The 19,431-nt window shown below is 59.8% G+C and overlaps 1 long non-coding RNA gene across 1 annotated transcript; it reads left to right on the forward strand.

Annotated features, from left to right (window-relative positions):
* Positions 1-7,216: 7,216 nt before the first annotated feature.
* Positions 7,217-19,014, forward strand: LOC138845820 (uncharacterized). Its single transcript, XR_011382998.1, has 2 exons — positions 7,217-11,869; positions 12,601-19,014. It is a non-coding gene; the product is annotated as an uncharacterized lncRNA (long non-coding RNA).
* Positions 19,015-19,431: the final 417 nt, after the last annotated feature.

Genomic DNA, 19,431 nt, shown 5'->3' on the forward strand with positions numbered 1-19,431 from the left:
ATGGCCCAGCGCCCACTACGACATTCGCAGTCCTGGGATCAGGCGCCCTACCCCTACCGCCTCGTGACGCTAGGCGTGTCCAGAACCCTCCTCCATCCCTGAGCCGTGCAAGGGGTCCCATCCACCTTGCTGCAGCATCCTGGGGGGCCAAGGTGAGAGAGTGGGGGGAGCGGGGGAGGGGCTCCCAGCGCACCTGTGACCCAGAACCTACTCCTTCCCGGCTGCAGGCCCCGCCTCCCTCCAGGTGCCCCGGCAGTGAGCGTCCAGCCCTGGGCTCACCCCCTGCACACCCCTCGCGCTCTGGAACCACACAGGCCCTCCCTCTGCTCCCTCGCGGCTCCGTGTGGCGGCCTGGGCGGCTCCATCTCGGGGGCACTCGGCAGAACCCCTCCGCGCAGCTTGCAGCCAGGCCTCACCCCCACCCCGTCCCCGGAAAACTCGGTGGGTCTCTACCACAGCGCGTTGCATTACTTTTTAAAAAAATCACTGTGTTACTCAAAGGCGGGGGGGGGGGGGCAGCGTGCTCTCCTCCTGCTGACTCACTCCCCAGGAACTCCGGGTCTCCTGGGCCCCGACCACTGGAGCTGTCTGTCCCCTGCTGTCCCCCTGCTGGGGTTCAGAGCGGAGCCAGGATTCACGCAGGCACTCTGCCAGGGCACGCGGCCCTCACGCTCTTCCTGTCGCTCGCTCCCCGCAGTGCCGCCCCCGTGGGCGAGGTTGAAGAGGTCTTCTTCCAAGCGGCAGTGCAAGGCCATCCCCAGGCAGGCCCCCCCCCCCGTGCCCGCAGAGGGGAAGGGGGGTCCGGCACGTTCCTCCCGGCCCCACGCGGCACTGGGCGACCTGGCTGTGTCTGCTGGGCCTCGCCCCCACTCTGTGAGAGGCCTGCTTCTCAGGGGTCAGCCCGGGCACCGCCGGGCCTGCTGCAGGGATGCGTCCTGCACTGTGGATTCCATGCCGCTGTCTCTGAATCAAGGGGGGTGGGCACCTGCTCGGATTCCTGGGCGACTCAGCTCGCCAGTCTGAACAGTCCCACTCAGCTTCCTGCTGTGATTTTCCTTTCACCCAGTGCATCCCCACCGCGGCCTGCAGGATGGCAGCTGCTCAGGGACCTGTGGTTCAGCAGGTGAGCGGTGGTGGAGGTGGTGTGTGTGCTGGTGGAGATGATGTGTGTGCTGGTGGAGGTGATGCGTGTGATGGTGGAGGTGATGTGTGTGATGGTGGAGGTGACGTGTGTGATGGTGGAGGTGGTGTGTGTGATGGTGGAGGTGATGTGTGTGATGGTGAAGGTGGTGTGTGTGATGGTGGAGGTGATGCGTGTGATGGTGGAGGTGATGTGTGTGATGGTGGAGGTGGTGTGAGCAGTGGTGGAGGTGACGTGTGTGATGGTGGAGGTGGTGTGAGCAGTGGTGGAGGTGATGTGTGTGTGTGATGGAGGTGATGTGTGTGATGGTGGAGGTGGTGTGTGTGATGGTGGAGGTGATGTGTGTGCTGGTGGAGGTGCTGTCTGTGATGATGGAGGTGACGTGTCTGATGGAGGAGGTGTGTCTGTGATGGAGGAGGGTGTGTGTGATGGGGAATTTCAGGACACAGGTCTAGGAGCTCACAGGGTTGGTCACCGGAGTTGTTTCAGGTGGATCCGACTTTCTCTGCAGGTGGATCCTGACTCGTGGCAGGGAGGGTGGGGTCTGGGGCGTGAGTGCTGGCATCACCTGCTGAGGGGCTGCAGGTGTCCTGTGAAGGCTCTGCTCGTCTCTGTCCCCCTCTCCACTCGTGCTGGTGAGCAGGTGGCGGACACAACACAGGATCGAGGGACACCCAGTGCCGATGGCCGTGGGGCAGGTGTGGCAGGGGGCAGAGTGGGAGGAGCAGTGACAATCAGGCCGGGTGGACTCCACGGGGCCTGGACGCTTGGTCCGGGGCCGAGTGCCCCCGTGGCGGCTTCCCCAGCAGCAGGCCACCGCCCAGAGGGAGGGGATGACGCCCAGCTCTGCCCTTGGTGGGGCTACAGCCTATCTGGAAGCAGAGGCACTTGTTCCGTAGGAAATGCAGGAACAACCTGGAAGGAGCAGGTACTGGGCCCATCCCATGATTCTGCATCAGGCACCACCGTAAAAACAGCGGCACACACCTGTGCACGCAGTCAAGGGCCCGGCAGACCAGACGGCCACCGCATGGAGAGCCGGTGAGAGGGCCGGATCCGCCACTCTGGCCCTCCCGGCCGGGGCCTCTGTGGAACAGGCGGCTTGCAGTGACAGCTCACACAGGGCGTGACGTGGGTCTGCCACAGAGGAGGCACCCAGGAAACCCCAGGTCCCCTTCGTGCCGGCGTGCATACGTATTTGTACACGTGTGCTCCCGTGTGCACATGCGGGTGTGAATGTGTGAGGGCGTGTGCTCCTCCTACTGTCCCTGGTCCGAGGCCTGGCTTGGCGTCCCCCTCCCCCTTGGCTCTGGCTTCCAGATGGGCAGGCTGGCTGGCCAGGTCTGGCCCAGGAACAAGCCCCACTCCAGCTGTAACCTGAGCGTCCACTGGAATGCAGGGCAGCCACCAGGACCCTGCGAATCTAATCTCTTTATCCTGCCTGCAGCATCGGGGACTCCTGGAGGTGGGGACACTGGAGTCCCCAGCCCTGCTGTCCCCAGCAGCTTCCACTAAAGCCTTCAGGGCCCGAGGCTGCTCATCAGGGAGATGTTCTCTCGTGGACCGGGCACGACAGAAAGTGACAGGACTTCTGCCTGTCCCGTGTGACGAGTGTCTGACACACGGGGCCAGAGGAGTAGGCACTGGGAGCCGCTGCTTTCTTGATCAGTCACGTGTTTACTGAGCCTGAGTCTTGAGTGTTATGCCCATGTCAGGCTCCAGGAGAGCAGGACTGAAGTCAGTGGCCAGGGGTAGGCCAGAGCACCATGGTGGACACTGCTGCCACAGCAGAGGCAACCCAGAGAAGGCCACACCCACCGGCACAGACTGGGAAGGGGGTCCACACGGCACGGGGCCAGCAGGGCTGTTTGATGTTATGGCCCCTGGGCCTGGGGACGCCTCCTGCAGGGAATGGCTGTGCCGGGGCCGCACGGGGCTCCAAGTCCCACAGCCACAACCTGCGCTCTCTGCTGCCCTCACTCTGCGTGTGCCTCTGTCTTCTTTACGGGAGGTGGTGAGCGCAGGGTTCATTTTTTATTTACTCCAGGGCGAACAGCAAAGGTGCTATTCTTCTTTTCAAGTTTTATTTTGTTACTCGAAGGTCAGAGTTACAGAGAGAGGGAGAGTCAGAGAGATCCTCCATTCACTGGTTCACTTCCCAGACGGCTGCAACAGCTAGGGCTGGACAAGGAAGAAGCCAGAAGCCAGGAGCTTCCTCTGCATCTCCCACATGGGTGCAGGGGCCCAAGCACCTGGGCCATCCTCTGCTGCTTTTCCCAGGCCGTTAGCAGGGAGCTGGATCGGAAGTGGAGCAGCCGGGACTTAAATCAGCGCCCAGACAGGCGGCAGCTTCACTCCTCCGTCACTACGCTGACCCCCCCAGGTGCCCTGCTTTTCAGTAAATGGTGTAATAGAAGGATTTGTGTATTTCTGCGTGCATTCTAGTCATCACCGCACTTTCTCAATGAGGCACCGAACACGGGAAAACTTCTAGTGGTACCATGGACTGAGCTGATACCACTCAGGATACCATCATAGAAATAACTTTTCAAACTGTGTGGGAAAAGATTACATAACAAAGTGCCCAGATGTGAGGTGCGCCTCTGAGACCAGAGAGGAAAGCCAGAGCTATAGTGGGGACCCCAGGAGCTGGTGATGGGAGTGAGAAGCATGGACGTCACCTGCCCCTGGACAGGCTGGAGGGGCGATGAGCACCCCGCACACCAGTGATGTCCTCTGTCCTCATAGATGACAAAAAGATGGAGGCGACATGGACAGTGTTCCTGTGGATTTTACTCAGAAAAAAGGCCTGAAGATATAGTGTTACCCTCCAAGGCACACAGGGCCACTGAGGGCCAGACAGGAAGATGGGTTCAAAATGTTTGTAAAATGTGCTTAGACCTCTGTATTAATCATAGCTCTCCAGACAGGTGGACTCAACAGGAGATCTGTTTAATCTAGCTATCACTTATGTATCTTCCTGTCTCTCATCTATCGATTATCCATTCCTGTATCCGTCTATGTCTGTCTACCTGTCATTTATCCATCTACCTATTTATCTACATATCTATCATCCATCAGGTATCTGCGTATTTCTATTGATCTACCTATCATCTATTCATTTATGTATCTTCATCAATCACCTATCTATCCCTATGTATGTATCTATCATTCTATCTATCATCTATCTCTCTGCCTATTACAGACAAGGGCAAGGGGACTTACACACTGGGCGGCTGAGTAAGTCCTGTGCTAAGATGGTCTGCAGGCTGCAGCCCCAGGGGAGCTGGCAGCGTGGTTCAGCTGGGGGTGGGGGTGGGGTTCAGACCCAGGGAAGCTGGTGGCAAAGCTCTCGGTCTGAGATCGAAGCCCCCGGGCCCCCAGGGGCTGCTGTTGCGAGTCCTGGAGTCCCGAGGCTGAGGGGCCTGGAGTTCTGTTGGAGGCAGGAGGAGAGCGGCCCAGCTCCAGCAGAGGGAGTGAGAAGAGACTCATTTTCCGTCGTGTTTTATTTCACCTGGGCCTCTAGCAGTTGGACGGTGCGTGCCCCCATCAAGGGGATCTTGCCCACGCAGTTCACGGCCCCATGCGTGGACGTCCCTGGAAGCGTCCTCACAGACACACCAGGACGAACTCTTCAGCAGCCACTGGGTATCCCTCAACCCACCCATGCTGACACCCAAACCATCAGCCACATAAGGAGCTGACGCTGTGGCACGGGTGTCCCGGGAACCAGCAGCAGGGGTACCCCGGAGGCGACGCTGGCAGGGACTCCCTTTCCTTCCAGTGAGAGAGCAGCTGTGCTGGGGCGAGCAGCACGCCCCGTCCCCCCCCCCCCTCCGGCCGCCCGGGTCCCAGGGAACGGTCTCAGGGCAGGGGGAGGCAGTGTGCCCACGGCCGCCCGTCTCACGCATTCCACCGAACTTCATAATTAGAGGGTCCGAGTGGGCCCCGTCCTCCTCCACTGGACTACACCACATTTGGGGAGCAGCGGAACAGCAAAACAAACAAATAAACACAAACACCCAAACCAAAACAACACAAAACACAAGGAAATGAGAAGCCACTGCAAGCAGGCGTGAGTGCGAATCCATAATTTCCCAGGCGGGTCCGTGGAGCCCGAGCCGTGGGAAAGCTGGACCGGCAGCCCGGGCTCCTGGCTCCCCGAGGCGGATGTGTGGGTTTCTCGTTTCAGCGAGGTCTCCGCCAGCCGACCGCAGCGCAGACGTGGGTGTGCCCGCCCGGCGCTCTCGCTTTGCTGAGAAAGTTGCCCTCAAGTTTAAAATATGCACGACTTCAAAAAGTTCATGGAAAAAGGAATCTAAAAGACAAGTTTATTTTGGAGCAAAACACTTGAAATCCAGGCAAGTGAGGGGTGTTCACAAAGTTCCTGGGTGTGTGTCATGAAATGATTAAATGGATTTCAAAACTTTCCCCACCAAAACCACCTCACTTCTAGTCGTGTGCTCCATGAACTTGGGGAAGCACCGCACCATCCACGTCTGCACCCGACAGCCGTCACCTAATTCAGAAATGTATTCTGGGTGACTGGAGACGATGAGACAACTTGAAAGAAGAAATTGATAAATCATACTTCTCTCCTTGGAAAGTGGAAGGAGAGAACTCGGCATGGGGTGGGCCGGGGCGGAAGGAATTGCCAAGACAGACTCAGGGGTCCGCGGTGACGTGCGTTCACTAGCGACTGCTGGCGTGCCTTCCACCAGAGCCCCTAAGAACCCGAGGCCCAGGTCCCCATCCTAGATGCGGGCACTGTCCCTGGGTCCTGTGAGCGGGCGTCAGACAGGAGCCCATCAGCGACGGGCATCCTTAGGGCTCCCCGCCGCCACTGTGCCGGCCCAGAGGCCCTGGGGCTCACAGGTGTGCGGGGGACTCACAGGTGTGCAGGGGCTCAGGTGTGCGGGGGCGCCGGGAGGGTGGTGGCTCCAGGTGGGTGGTGGCGCTGGGTGTGCGGGAGCTCACAGGTGTGCGGGGGGGGGGGCGCCAGGTGGGTGGTGGCTCCAGGTGGGTGGGGGCTCCAGGTGGATGGGGGCTCCGGGTGTGCGGGGGGGCGCCGGGTGTGCGGGGGGGGGGCGCTGGGTGGGTGGTGGCGCTGGGTGTGCGGGGGGGGGGCTCCAGGTGTGTGGGGGCGCTGGGTGTGCGGGGGCGCCGGGTGGGTGGTGGCGCTGGGTGGGTGGTGGCGCTGGGTGTGCCGGGGACTCACAGGTGTGCGGGGGCGCCGGGTGGGTGGTGGCGCCGGGTGGGTGGGGGTGCTGGGTGGGTGCTGGCGGGGTGACGGCCAGGCTGCGGGCGTGAACCTGCGCCACACCTGCTCAGGGACGGTGGGCTCAGCCTGCACCGAGCCTGGACACACAGGGCAGCCATGGCGCTCCTCCTGCAGCAGGGCTGCCCCGGGCCGAGGCCAGTCTCACTGGACCCCGCGGAGTACGCGCGACCCCCGGGCGACCCCGGCTCCCCACGCCAGCCCCCGGAGCGTCCCCCGGATGTCACGTCCACACGGTCGCAGCTGTTCTCAGGAGAACTCATCATTACACAATCATTTCAACACAAAACCTCAAAATAAACCCACAGAAGTGGGGGCGTGGACACTCAGTCCACAAGAATTTCGTAACATAACCGTGCGTGGCCTAAGAATCCTCAACTGTGCACCCAGCCCCAGCCCCCCGGAAATGAGCGGTTCCCTGCGGGGTCTGGAAGCAGGGCTTCCGGGATCCAGCCCCGCTGTCACGCCCCGCAGGGGGATCCGGCTGTGGTGCTAATTCACCGGCCCGTCCCCAGCACACGGGAGGTGGGGTCTGAGGAGCGGGCACGCCGAGGCTGGTCCCGTGACGACCCCTGTGCGTGATGCTACAACACTGCACTCCACAGGCAAGCACACGCAAAGACCGCAGGTGGGAAGGACGCCCAGGTGTGCCGCCACGCGCGCCTCTGGCCACACCACCTGCCTGTACCATGCACAGACATGGCGGCCCTGGGCCGGAAGCGCGCCTAGGATGGCCGCCACTTCCGGCGCAGCCGTGCGCTGTAGCTCCACCCCCCTCACCCGTCCATCCGGGACACCTACTTCCCATGGTGCACCTGTGTCTGCTGGGGCCAGCGGGGAGGCGCCGCCATGATGACCAGGGGACAGTGGGTCGGCGCTCGAGCCGCTGGCCCGTTGGTTCTGCAGCTGGGGCGCCGCACCCCGTACCCCTTCAGAGTGGCTGCCGCACGGGGGGCCGCCCCTTCCCCTCTGGCTCCAGGATCCTGCCTCGGGAGCGGGCTAGGGGCCCTCGGAGGAAGCGGGGCGTGGTCTGTGCGGGGCGGCTGCCCCCGCGCGCGGGTGTCCACTCGCCCTGCGGGCACCGGGCCGGGAAGGACAACCCCGGCGTCTCCGCGCCCTAAAATAGCCGCGGGCGTGCCCAATTACAGGGCTGCGGGCAGGGTCGCTGCCAAGGCCCGGCCTGTGGGAATGTTCCAGGGCGCGGTCCACGCGGGCCGACAGCCGGGGTGGCCCGTGGTCAGCCTGGGGTGGTGCGCGGGGCTGGGGGTCCTGGCTGCTGCCGCTCCTCCGGGAGCTGGGGCGGGCGGCGCCTCGTGACCGTGGAGGACGCGTTCGTGCCCTTTGCTGTGCTCGTGCTGGGGTTAGGAGAGGGGCAGGCCGGGCCGGGCACGGGGAGGCCCGGGACGCGTGGGCGCGGACGGCTCGGTGAGCCTGGGTTCATCTTGACCTGCTCCAGATTCCGCGGGTGTCCAGACGCGGCCCGCGGCCTGGGTGCGCCCTGCACGACCTAGAGGGGTGTCCCTGAGCGGGAGCCCCAGAGCCTGGCCCCATGAATGGGCTGTCCACGAGCCAGGGAGCGCTGGCCAGACGTGGACACTGGCGGTGTCGTGGCCTCGGACCCCAGCCCCAGACCCGGGAGCTGGTGCTCATTCTTCGTGTCTGACAGCAGCCAAGCAGGGCGGGAGCAGCTGTCAGACAAGTGTTAGGAAAACGGGGGGCCTGCGGGCAGGCCCTTCATGGGCACGGCCGTGCGGTCTCTGCCCGCACTCAGGATGTGTGTGCCGACACGTGTGCTCACGGCAGGCCAGCCGTGCACACTGTTCCCCGCACTCTGACCCTGTCAGTCGTGGGCGTGGTGGCAGTGCTGGGGTGAGACCCCGAGAGGAGATGCAGCCCCTGCTGGCCCCGCTGCCCCCTGCCTGCACCCCGGCACTCTGTGGGCGTGGCTGTCCCGCTGCCCCCGCCCTGCATCCCCGCACTCTGTGGGCGTGGCTGTCCCGCTGCCCCCACCCTGCACCCCGGCACTCTGTGGGCGTGGCTGTCCCGCTGCCCCCGCCCTGCATCCCCGCACTCTGTGGGCATGGCTGTCCCGCTGCCCCCCCTCCCTGCACCCCGGCACTCTGTGGGCGTGGCTGTCCTGCTGCCCCCACCCTGCATCCTGGCACTCTGTGTGGGCGTGGCTGTCCCGCTGCCCCCGCCCTGCATCCCCCCCCGCACTCTGTGGGCGTGGCTGTCCCGCTGCACCCCTCCGTGCGTGTTTATTAAGTATTCTTTTTTTCTTTTCTTTCTTTTTTTTCTTTTTTGACAGGCAGAGTGGACAGTGAGAGAGAGAGAGACAGAGAGAAAGGTCTTCCTTTGCCGTTGGTTCACCCTCCAATGGCCGCCGCGGCCGGCGCGCTGCGGCCGGCGCACCGCGCTGATCCGATGGCAGGAGCCAGGAGCCAGGTGCTTTTCCTGGTCTCCCATGGGGTACAGGGCCCAAGCACCTGGGCCATCCTCCACTGCACTCCCTGGCCACAGCAGAGAGCTGGCCTGGAAGAGGGGCAACCGGGACAGAATCCGGCGCCCCGACTGGGACTAGAACCTGGTGTGCCGGCGCCGCAAGGCGGAGGATTAGCCTAGTGAGCCGCGGCGCGGGCCTTATTAAGTATTCTTATTGCTGTTGTGAACAGCATTGCTTTCTTAATTTCCATTTGCTTTGCTTGTTAGAGTTTTGATAGAGTTGCAACTGATTTTTGTATATTGATTTTGTGTCAATTCCATGAATCTACTTATCCTAACAGGGTTTTTTTTTTTTTTTTTTTTTTTTTTTTTTTTTACATAAAATATCTTTTAACATAAACCTGAAGGGGAGAACAACTTGGGTCACATACAAAAGCTATACTTTTTAAAAAAAATTTATTTATTTGAAAGAGTTACAGAAAGAAGGAGAGGCAGAGAGAGAGAGAATCTTCCATCCTCTGGTTCATGCCCCAAATGGCCTCAACAGCTGGAGCTGCGCTGATCCAAACCCAGGAGCCAGGAGCTTCTTCCATGTCTCCCGCGCGGGTCAGGGGCCCAAGGGCTTGATCTCCCATCCACTGGCTTACTCCTCAAATGCCCACCACGGCTGGGGTAGGCTGGGAGCCGGGAGCCAGGGGCGCCATCCAGGTCTCCCGTATGGTGGCTGAGCTGTGACCTGCTGCCTCCCAGCTGTGAATGGGGTGCAGCTGATGCTTAAACCAGGCCTCTGACACGGGGTCTCAGGCGCGTCCCAGTCCCTGTGCCAACTGTTTCCAGTTGGAGAACTCCCTGTGGCCTTTGTGATGCCGCAGGTCTGAGGACTCCCATGTGAGAACAATCTTTACTTCTCCTTCGTTCTGAAGGGCAGCCTTGCCTTGCAGCACTCCTGGTCGCTGTCTTCCTACCCACGAGGTTTCTGCCGAGACGTCCGATTTCCTGACAAGAGCTGCACTCTGTGAGAGAAGCAGATCTCTCATCTGCTGGCCCACTGCTCAGGTGGCCACGTGGCCAGGGGAAGCCAGGAGCGTCACCCTGGTCTCCCACGTGGGTGCAGGGCCCCAGCACTTGGGCCGTCCTCCGCTGCTTTCCCAGGCCACAGCAGGGAGCTGGATGGGAAGAGGGGCAGCTGGGCCTGGAACCGGCGCCCACGTGGCACTTAACCCACTACGCCACAGCGCCAGCTCCTGCCTTGACTGCTGGTAGCTGTTAGAATGTGTCTGTGTAGCTCAAGCTGTTTGGGTCTTTGGGGTTCTAGAATGCAGAGGCTCACTTCCTCCCCCAGGTCAGGGGAGGAAATTCGCGGTCATCATTCCTTCAACCAGGCTTTCTCCGTCGGTGTGCGATCCCGTCTGCCTCTGAGCCCTTCTGGTGAAGTTTCCGTTGAGCGATTGCGTTTGTCTCTTCGCTGGTACTCTGGTCTTGTTCGGGGATCATTTTCTGGTTTCATTTTGTTCTGTGTGTTCCCCGGTAACTCGCCCAGCGTCTTTCAGTCAGTAACTTTGCATCCTTTGTCAGGGAATTCACCACCTTCCTTTCTTTTGGGTTCGTTGATTGGTTTTTCTTCCTTTGATTGTATTGTTCATGGTCTTCGGAGAGGCACTCTGCTGTCTGCGTTTGAAGAAGCTGCGGCTTCTCCCAGTCTGGGGCCTGGGCCGCCAGGGAGCGTGCAGCCGTGTGGGGGCGGCCGTGAGATGGAGGACGAGGCCGGGCCGCTGTGAGATGGAGAACGAGGCCCTGGGCCGCGTGCAGCCGCGTTGGGGGCGGCTGTGAGATGGAGGGCGAGGCCCTGGGCCAAGTGCAGCCGTGTGGGGCAGCTGTGAGATGGAGGGCGAGGCCCTGGGCCAAGTGCAGCCGTGTGGGGCGGCCGTGAGATGGAGGGCGAGGCCCTGGGCCAAGTGCAGCCGTGTGGGGCAGCTGTGAGATGGAGGGCGAGGCCCTGGGCCGCGTGCAGCCGCGTGGGGCGGCCGTGAGATGGAGGGCGAGGCCCTGGGCCACGTGCAGCCGCGTGGGGCGGCTGTGAGATGGAGGACGAGGCGTCTTCACCTCCTACCCCCCCCCCCCAGTTCTGTGCAGAGCAGTGTGGGCTCCAAGAGGCTGCAGCTTGTGACTGTGACAGGGAAGAGGGCCCCGCCTCCCTGAGGGCTCCCTGGGGGGCAGAGGGCCAGGCGCCCGGCCTGGGAGACAGCACGGGCTGAGGTGTCCCTCTGGGCTCTGAGCGCAGCCACTTTGCAGGGGGGGCCGCCGTGGGCACGCTCACACTGCTCTCTGTGCACAGAAGTGCCAGGAGTGCGGGCTCCCTGGGGGGGGGGGGGCTCTGAAGCTGCGTCCCACATGTCACCCCGCACGTGGGCACCGCGCTCGCGGGTATTCTGGTGCTTGTGCGGTGGACCCTGCTCTGCTGCCCCGTGACGTGCTCCACGCCGTCAGTCTCCCTCCTGCCCTCGTCTGCTTCGGAGTGTGTCGCCCGCGTGTTTAGGGCCGGGTGAAGGCAGCAGACGCCGGCCGAGGAACGCAGGGATCCGCAGTCTGTGCTTATTTATAGGAATCAGTGCCCGTCTTGAAAGGATGTTTGACTTTGTTTGTTCGGCAGCTGGGGCGCAGGAGCGAGCGCTGGAGCATGGTCACTGTTCTGCACGTCCTACCACGCTTCCACCTACCACCTGTGATGAGCCGCTGGCCACTCTATGAAGCTTACTGCGGGGATGATTCGAGGAATGATTTCTGAAACGTGCACATGCTTCCGATTGTCAGGAACACCCAAACTAAATCAAAACCCGCCAGCAGACCCCGGGGCCTCCTCCTGTGTGCAGCTGAGACCGATGCTGCTCCTGGAAACCGGGGTTGGTGGCGGAGAAAAGCTGTGGTCCTGGTGTCTTGCACCCTGTCGTCGGCGTCGTCATCTGTGTGACCTGACCTTAGAGCTGGAGGCGTCCCCCAGGGCAGCAAAGGTGATCCTGGGGTTTTAGGGGTGGGGAGAGGCTTATCCGTGCATGATTTTTTTAAAAAATTTATTTATTTGAAAGAGTTACACAGAAAGAGAAGGAGAGGCAGAGAGAGAAAGAGAGAGAGAAGAGAGAGAGAGGTTTTCCATCCACTGGTTCATGCCCCAATCGGCCGCAGTGGCTGGAGCTGAGCCAGTCCAAAGCCAGGAGCCAGGAGCTTCCTCGGAGTCTCCCATGCGGGTGCAGGGGCCCAAGGATTTGGGTCATCCTCCACTGCTTTCCCAGGCCATAGCAGAGAGCTGGATCAGAAGAGGAGCAGCCGGGACTCGAACCGGTGCCCATATGGCATGCTGGCACTGCAGGCGGTGGCTTTACCCACTACAGCACAGCCCTGGCCCCACCATGTGTGACCTTGAGGCTGGAAGAGGGAAGGAACACGTCAGGGGACACTGCAAGGCTGGGACTAACGTAGGCAGGGTCCCAGGAGGAGTGCGCGCAGCTGGAGGAGGGGAGAGGGTGGAAGGGCCTCCTGGCGCTGGCTGGGTGCACAGAGGGGCTGTGCTCTGCAGCCCCAGGGCCCCCTCCACCTGCCCACGGGGAGGGAACATTCCTCAGTAACCCAGGCACAAAGGCCAGTCCTGGCCCAGAAGCAAGTCCCTGGGTGCTTTTGTTAGTGCAGGCAAAGTCCTAAAGCCCAGCCCCTGGCATTCTGGCTTCTCCCTCGCACCCCTCTCCAGCACCCGGCCGAGAGCCCAGCCCGGGAGCACAGGCCACGCTGAGCCCGCTTCCCTGGTTTCTACCAGTGACTCCAGTTCACTCTAAGACTGGCTGAGACCGCTGGCATGGAAGAACAGGAAGCAGAATCACGTGAGTGCTGTGTCTGATGACTGGGTACACACATGTATGTGTGTGCACAGATGCACGCATGTGTGTGTCTATGAGTGAGGGGTGTTCATGCTGAAACACAGCACTCTGTGGTGCTGAGCACAAGACGTGCAGTGTGACGGGTGCTTGTCCTGCGGATCCCAGGGGACCGTCGGGGACACTGCCGACTCCCAGGGACCCTTTCTGCCCGGCCCCACCCCCCCCCCGCCATCTTGCTTTGGGGTTGCCCACCCTCTTGTTTTCTCTGCCGTCCACCTTCTACGTGCAGGTCCACGATGGCTAGTTGGGCCTCTTTGTGGACAGAACGCCGCCCGTCCATGCACGTTTGTTTCTGGCGTCTTGCCGCGTTGTGTTTGGAGCAGGAACTCATCCATCTCACTGAACGTGCCTTCTCATGGCCGCAGAGCGTGCCTTGGCGTGCATGTGCCACCTGTCATTCAGCCACCGGCTGCCAGTGACGTTTGGGTTGGTCCTGGACTTCCAGCACGTGTGCCTCAGGTGGGACGCGTGTGGCAGGAGGCGCGAGGCACCCGAGGAAGACGACTCTGAACGGCTCTTCCACGGCCGCAGCAGTCATCTTCCAGGTGCTCCTGCTTCTCCCAGGAGAAAGTGCAGGCAGCTCTCTGAAGGCCTCATTTTGGTGCAGAAACAGCCGACGCGCGGGAGACGGAACCTTCAGAGTCACTGAACCAAGAGGGAAGTTGGACCAGAGGACCTGTGGTGTGTCCTGCAGCTCTCTGTGCACACCAGTGCTTACGCCTCGTATGAAGGTGTACACGGTGTGGGTCGTGTGGAGGCCTCATATAGATGTACACACAGTGTGAGGGTCGTGATCATAGTGTGGAGGGCCTCTCATAAGTGTACACACGGTGTGATCGTAGTGTGGAGGGCCTTCACAGCTGCACGCGCCGTATAAAACAGCGCATGGCTCCATTGGTTGGTATGGGCACGTGGTGATTTACGACAGGGACGCACTTGGAGACTGAACTCTGCGGCAGACATCAGAGATGCACTCACGCAGACCAGGACAGCTGTGACGCCACTAGGAGAGACCCCCCCCCACCCCGGGGCCACCTCCTGTGTGCTGTCTGTTCCTCCCAGAACATCCTTATCTGGCTTGTGTCTGCACTTATAAATTAGTTATTTGTTGGCCAACGCTGCGGCTCACTAGGCTGATCCTCCGCCTGCGGCACTGGCACACCGGGTTCTAGTCCTGGTTGGGGCGCCAGTTCTGTCCCGGTTGCTCCTCTTCCAGGCCAGCTCTCTGCTGTGGCCCGGGAGTGCAGTGGAGGATGGCCCAAGTGCTTGGGCCCTGCACCCCATGGGAGACCAGGAGAAGCACCTGGCTCCTGGCTTTGGATCAGCACAGTGTGCTGGCCGTCGTGGCCATTTGGGGGTGAACCAACAGAAGGAAGACCTTTCTCTCTGTCTCGCTCTCTCACTGTCTAACTCTGCCTGTCAAAACAAACAGAAAAACCAAATTAGTTATTTGTCAATTACACCTACTGCAAGCTATAGAACTAATTATTATAGGGAAGTGAAGTATTTTAGCTAATTTAGACGGTCTACTTTGACTCTCTGTATGTGGTTTTTCATTTTGAAAGTGGGGATACCCTGTGCCTTGTAAGTTGTTATAGGAATTAAATGAGTGAGGTTTCCATGGGCCTATATAATCTCATTAAAATCCTATTTTTGTTTAAAAGACTGTTAACTTCTCTCTTTCCCATAGCTTCAAGACCGTTTGTCCTTTTCTGTGTGCTACTAAACAACATAAGCCACCCGTGGTTTCTTGTTCCGGACACCCGCAGAGACTGATGTGAGACGTGTGCTCACTCCGGGTTCCCGGCAGCCAGGCGTGCAGAGGCCCAGGCTGCGGGCCAGCGTGCGGTCCCCTGCACCGTGCCGCAGGCTGCCGGACTGTGGGGAGAGCGGGCCCTCCTCACCTGCTGGACTGAACAGGCTTTCTTTGAATCTGGTATAGTTTGTACGGAGCTATTGAAGGTGAAATATTTTTAAGACAAATGTTACTTACTTACATCCTTAACCTGTAATTTTGGACCATTGCATAGGACCCTTTTGGTTCTGTTTAAAAAGTGTGCTGGCTTATATTAGGTACAAGTACAAAATGCAGCTTTTTCCAAGAGAACACATCATTTCTTAGTCATATTTCACTCATATTAAACATGTGGTTGTTACATTACGAAAATAAAGTCAAAATAATTTATGAGTTTTAGAAACTGCACAATGCAGTCCTTATTAAAAAGAAACTCAGGACAAGGCTGGTGGAAGAAGTGTTCTTTCACAGATGCTTCCTCTGCTGTTTTTAGGCTGTCTCAGGACAAAGCGTTATGAGCAGGAAAGCCAAATGTTGTCTTTGAGTCTTTGAACACAATTTTTATTTTCTTTTCAAATTTTGAAGATTTAAACATCTCATGGCTTCTTTTATCATTTTTTTTTCAAGATTTATTTTATTTACTTGAAAGGAAGAGTTATAGAGAGGCAGAGAGAGAGAGAGAGAGAGAGAGAAAGTCTTCCATACACTGGTTCACTCCCCAGATGGCTGCAACGGCTGGAGCTGCGCCAATCCAAAGCCAGGAGCCAGGAGCCAGGAGCTTCTTCCAGGTCTCCCACGGGCTGCAAGGGCCCAAGGACTTGGGCCATCTTCTACTGCTTTCCCAGGCCATAGCAGAGAGCTGGATCAGAAGTGGAGCAGCCGGGCCTTGAACCGGTGCCCATATGGGATGCTGGCACTGCAGGCAGCAGTTTTACCTGCTATGCCACAGCGCTGGCCCCTTCTTTTGTGATTTTTTAAAGAATTTATTTATTTGAGAAGCAGAGTTACAGACAAAGAGAGAGGGAGAAAGGTCTTCCATCAGCTGGTTCACTCTCCAAATGGCCACAATGACCAGAGCTGGGCAGATCCAAAGCCAGGAGCTGGGAGCTTCGTCTGGGTCTCCAAGTACTTGGGGCCCAAGCACTTGGGTCATCTTCCACTGCTTTCCCAGGCCATACAGAGAGCTGGATTGGAAGTGGAGCAACTGGGACTTGAACCTGTGCCCATATGGGATGCAGCACTATAGGCTGTGGCTTTACCTGCTATGCCACAGTGCTGGCCCCCTATTTATTTCTTTTAAACTTATTTTTATTTATTTGAAAGAGAGAGATGGAAAAAGAGAGAGACTGATCTTATATCTGCTGGTTTACTCCCCAAATGGCCACAGTCGCCACGGCTAAAGCCAGGAGCCAGGAGCTTCTTCTGGGTCTCCCACATGGGTGCAGGGGCCCAAGCACCTGGGCCACAGCAGAGAGCTGGGTCAGAAGTGGAGCTGCCAGGACTGAAACTGGCGCCCACATGGGATGCCAGCATCGCAGGCAGAGGCTTTCCCCACTATGTCACAACACGGGCTCCTCATGGCTTCTGTTTATAATGAAATCACTTGAAAAGAAGATCATCAGAATGTGTTTTTAAAATTAATTTATTTCAGAATGCAGAGGGAGAGCGAGTGAGCGTCCGTTTGCTGGTTCACACCTAATGCCTGCAATGGCCTGGCCTGGGCCCAGCTGAATCAGGAGCTGGGAGTCCAGTGTGGGCAGCAAGGACTCGTGTATTTCAGCAGGAACTGGATCCAGGAGCAGAGTGGCACCACCACCCTGGCACCCTGATCTGGGATGTGGACATCCTAAGTGATGTGTTAACCCCTGTGCCAAACACACACCCCATCAAAATACCTTTTCTTAAAGATATATTTATCTTATTTGAAAGGCAGAGTTACACAGAGAGAGAGAGAGACAGACCTTCCATCAGTTGGTTCACTCCCCAAATGGCGGCAGTGGTGGAGTTGGACAGATCTGAGGCCAGGAGCCAGGAGCTTCCTCTGGGTCTCACGTGGGTGCAGGGGACCGAGCACCTGGGCCATCTTCCACTGCTTTCGCAGGTGCATTAGCAGGGAGCTGGTTTGGAAGTGGAACATCCGGGACTTGAACCCACGTCCACATGGGATGCTGGCGATGCAGGCCACAGCACAGGCCCCTCATCAAAATACCTTGAAGGGGCTACTTCAAGGAACTGATAAACTCAGGCCACTTTCTACTCCTCAGTTCTTTGTCTGCAGTGGGAGGAGTATTTGGAGACCGGGAGGATTTGGTCCTGGCAGGCTGGGAGGGGGAGGCGCTGGAGGACTTGGGTCAAGTGCCATCGGGGGCCGCGGGTTCCGGAAGATGTGACTAGCTCACCCTTGAGGAGCAGCCCAGGGCCCAGCGGCTGCCCTGCCCTGGGAGGACACAGCGCCAACCTCCCAGTGCACGTGGGTTCTTCGGTGAGTGCTTCCTCCCTGCTGACCCCTGCCCTGGACACTGGGGCCAGCAGCCCGGCTGTGGCTCCTCTGAAGGCCCCACTCCCTGATGGCAGGTCCCCGCCCCTGCACACGGCCCAGCCTGGCTTCCACCTTCAAGGCTGGGCCCTGCGGGTCAGGAGCACAGGCAGTGTTGATTTCCAGCCCGTCTCTCCCCCACGTGCCTGGTCAGCCCCGTCCCGTGTGCCACCACTGCCCTGAGGGACCGTACCCTGGCTCTGTGGGACCACACTACGCGTGCTCCCAGGGGAGCCTCTGGCCCACCTGCCGGCTGGCCAGCGGATAGGGGCTGAGTCTGCGTGCTTGGCCCCAGCACTGGCAGCCGGGCAGCGGGCAGTTTCCACGCTGTGGATGGGTCCCGCACGCTCTGCTCACCCTGTCCACGTCCTTCCCGGCCCGGGCCTTGGTTCAGGCTGTCCTCGTGCCCTCTTGCCTCACCCTTGAATGTGGCCCCCGAACTGGCTCCCCCTCCTGCCCTAACCCGCGAGGCGCAAGAGGCAGCGCTTGCTTAGCACTGGGTCTGGTCTTCTCCCTCTGTACAGCGGTCGGCCTTCCTCCCGTGGGGACGCACTGACCCCAGCCTCTACTGGCGCGTGGAGCCGGCGGGCCATGGGGTCTCCTGTGCCCAGCCCCTCCCCCGCCCGCCCCGGGCGCTCTGAGCTCTTCCCTGGGCTGAGACCCGCGCCAGAGGCCCCGTCCTGCCCATGGGCAGTTTGCACGTTTCATGGAGGAGGGTGTTGGGATTTGTGGCCGCTGCGAGGGCCCCCGCGAACTGTGCTGCGGGAACTGCTCAGTCCCTGCCGTTGAGGGCGTCTGTTTTCTGTTGTGCGAAGTTGATATCCGGACAGGCTGCGAGTGTGGAAGCAGATGTGTTCGGGCGGGAGCAGGCGCCCCTCGGCTCTCCGTGAACGGATTCTTCTCTTTAACCCCTCCCGGGCTTTCTGCTTCCTGCGTTGCCTGCTCTCCGTCCCCTACACGACCTTGGGCAGGGGTGGTGGCGCGCGCCATCAGCCCCGCAGGACGGCCTCTCGCGTTGTGGCCGTGGCTCTCTGGTTCCCACTCACATTTCTGCAAGGTCACAGCGTTCTCATTCCCGCGGGTGGTGGGCAAAGGCCACACGCGGGATGCCAGTGTCCTGGGCAGTAGCTTAACCAGCTGTGCCACAATGCCAGCCCTGGACTTGCTACTACTGGAACAGCAACGGGCGAGGGTGCGGAATATGTACCCGGGTAGTTCTGAAAACCAGAAGCAGGAAAAGTCTCTTCAGTAATCACCAAGGGGCTGGCTGACACGGCCATCACGTGTTTGAGTTCCTGCCACCTGCTTCAGACCCAGCTCCCTGCCTGTGCGCCCGGGAAAGCAGCCGGCGATGGCCAGCACTTGGGCTCCCGTCTTCTGGGAGACCCCGATGGAGTTCGCAGCTCCTGGCTTTGGCCCGGCCCCGACCTGGCTCTTGTGGCCGTCTGGGGACTGGACCGGCTGATGGAAGATCTGTCTCCTCCCGCTCTCTGTCACTCTGCCTTTCCAATAAATACAACATCTTAAAAGCAATTATCGGCCGGCGCCGTGGCTCAATAGGTTAATCCTCCACCTTGCGGCGCCGGCACACCGGGTTCTAGTGCCGGTCGGGGCGCCGGATTCTGTCCCGGTTGCCCCTCTTCCAGGCCAGCTCTCTGCTATGGCCAGGGAGTGCAGTGGAGGATAGCCCAGGTGCTTGGGCCCTGCACCCCATGGGAGACCAGGAAAAGCACCTGGATCCTGGCTCCTGCCATCGGATCAGCGCAGTGCGCCGGCTGCAGCGGCGGCCATTGGAGGGTGAACCAACGGCAAGGGAAGACCTTTCTCTCTCTGTCTCTCTCTCTCACTGTCCACTCTGCCTGTCAAAAAAAATAAAAATAAAAAAAAAAAATAAAAGCAATTATCACAGGAAGCCTTTGATACGGTTACACTAAGGACGCTGCCAGTTTCTGTGACGCTGTGGCGGTGAGAAGCGGTCACCGTGAACTGCCAGGCGCCGCAGCCGTTGGAGGACACCGTGCGGTGCTTTGTGTCGCAGACCACCGACGCGTTCTGCACTGCTCGGCTCAGGCCCGGACTCCAAGAATTCACCCTCAGAATTCCCACACGTGGCGCTCAGTGTACACCTTGTGTCCTCCTACTCAGGTGTTAACTCAAGCTGGGGCCGCCGTCCTGGCTTAGTAAATTCAGTTTTATCGGAACACAGCCGCGCCCGCCCTCCGCCGTGTTCTTCCAGGCCGCTTTCACACGGCGGCGGCTGCAGCACGGACACTGCGGGTCAGAAAGCCAGAATGTTTGCTCGCTGGTTTCTCG

The sequence above is a fragment of the Oryctolagus cuniculus genome, chromosome 16 (assembly GCF_964237555.1).
Source record: "Oryctolagus cuniculus chromosome 16, mOryCun1.1, whole genome shotgun sequence".
Taxonomy (NCBI): domain Eukaryota; kingdom Metazoa; phylum Chordata; class Mammalia; order Lagomorpha; family Leporidae; genus Oryctolagus; species Oryctolagus cuniculus.